Raw genomic sequence first — 2,500 nt, 5'->3', positions numbered from 1 at the left:
GTGTATGTGTGTGTGTGTGTGTCTACAACCTCTGTCCACTGTCGTGGTTACCAAATCCTAAGCAGTGTTGTCTCACCAACTACAGGGTTCACACAGCTAGATTATATGATATCATTACCACAGTCCAGACAGCAGACAGTTCTGATATCATTCCACCAGTCTCAAATCAAGAGGGGGGCAGAGAACCTTGAGAACCTGGCCTTCACAACATAGAATTGGAATGAGTAGAACAAGCATTCCAATTCTATGTCTACGCCCCAGCCTTCAACCCTCCACCTCCAACCCATAGAATTAGAATGAGTAGAGCAGACTCCTTCAGCCTCCTCCCTCTGTTCATGGCCTTGGAGTGAGCGATCATTCAGGCTGTCAGGGACGGTTTGACTCTTGTCTCTCTCCGTCGGTTGACAATGTGTCTGTGGTGTCACTGGTCACTACATCACTCTCTGATGGATGATCCCCTCCAAGGTCCAGAGAGAGAGGGAGAGAGGGAGAGAGAGAGAGAAAGAGAGAGAGATCTGAAATATGGCCCAGTCACGTCACAGCACTGTGAGAAATACAGGCAATTAACTCTAAGTCCAAAGACAACTTGTCTTTGATAAGGAAGAGCTCATTTCTCCCAGTGCTTGAAGCTTGTGTGTGTTTTAATCACCTCTTTGGAATAGCCATTGTTAGCTCCACATGTCTTGAAGTGAGTGCGTAGTGAGATGGACTTGGAAAAAGCCAAAGTAGGGCTTACAGCTGTAAGCGGTAGGATAGACTAATACAATATAAGAAGACGGCCACTGTGTTGAATCACACCCAACGTCTGTCCCGCTCCAGTGCATATTCCCACCATCGTCCAACAAGTGGTCTTGTTGACACTCCCACCCCCCAGACCCCCACCACCCCACCCCCTTGAACCCCCCCCCTCCTCTCTCTCCTGTTTACGCGGCCAAAGAGGGGAGAAAAGGGAGAGGGTGGGACCTGTCATCTCCAATCTGCCACAATCCTGTGTGACTGTGAGCTCCCAGCAGCCGGCTCGGAGGTCGGGGGCAGAAATAGCAGCAGCAGCCTCCCAGGCCTATGCCCGTCTGACTGACCCAGGGACTGTTCTTACTGAGTCCTCTGCGGCCTGTGTGGACCTCACTGATGACTGATGGCTGTTCTAGCCACGGGTCAGTAGACGTCATTACGTAATCCCTTAGCCCCGTTGGCGGTGTTGGTCATTTGTGCACATGCTCAGTAGAAGAAGAGCGTCATCCTAGCCTATCAACACGTGGAGACGTTTGTCTTTACTGCTGTACTGTTTCACTGGCAATTACCCTATGCAAATGACATGCGGCAGGCGATGTACTGTAGCTGAGGACAGGGGCAGAGGCGATGCTGGAGGGTTAGGGTTTTGTTAAGATTCCCCAGACCTCAACAGAGATAGTGTTGCCTTGTAGCACAGCCTTCAACATGCGTCCTGTGTTCTGTTGGCACAACTAACAAGCTTAGCCCATCTTTTAAATCCCATTAGATTAGCCTCCATTCACACATGATAGGATCTGTTAATAAGTGGGTTGTCGTCACCTTCCTGAACAAGGTCCAGTTTCCCAGGAATGTTATTATCGGCCTCACACACACACACACACACACTGTTAACCACCACACAATCAGGGTGTGGCCCGTTCAGTGAACCTGAGATTATGTAGTGGGCAGTGGGCCACACTAGTGCTGCCAGCATTGTGAGGTAAACAATGGACTATGGAGGATGGAAGAGTGGAAATACACAGACACACACACACACACACACACACACACACACACACAGACACACAGACACACAGACACACAGACACACACACACACACACACACACACACACACACACACACACACACACACACACAGACACACTCACAGACACACAGACACATTCACACACATACACACACACACACTCACAGACACACACACAGACACACTCACACACCACACACACACACACTCACACACACACTCACAGACACACTCACAGACAGACAGTCACACACACACACACACACACACACACACACACACACACACACATACACTCACACTCACAGACACACACACACACACACACACACACACACACACACACACACACACACACACATACACACACACACACACACACACACACACACACACCACACACATTCATCGACACACAGACACACACACTCACGAGCATAATCCCAAACGCAAACAGCCATAGTCACATGTTTTTATGCACATGCACTCACACACACACCCCGTAGGGCACCCACAGATGCACACCCAGCCACAGAAGACTCCATACGACACTCAGGGGTCACTTAGTCAGTGAAATGGAATCAGTGCCTCTATCAAACATTGGTGGAGGGCTCATTGTAATGCATGGAATGGAATGAGGAACGGTATCCGACAGTTGTGTTTGATCCTATTCCTCATTCCATTCCATGCATTACCATATGCCCGTCCTCCGATTTCTACCTCCACCAGCCTCCTCCCC

The sequence above is a fragment of the Argentina silus genome, assembly GCF_951799395.1.
Source record: "Argentina silus genome assembly, chromosome: 15".
Classification (NCBI taxonomy): domain Eukaryota; kingdom Metazoa; phylum Chordata; class Actinopteri; order Argentiniformes; family Argentinidae; genus Argentina; species Argentina silus.
The sequence above is the reverse complement of the archived record's forward strand: the minus strand, read 5'-3'. Positions refer to the sequence as shown.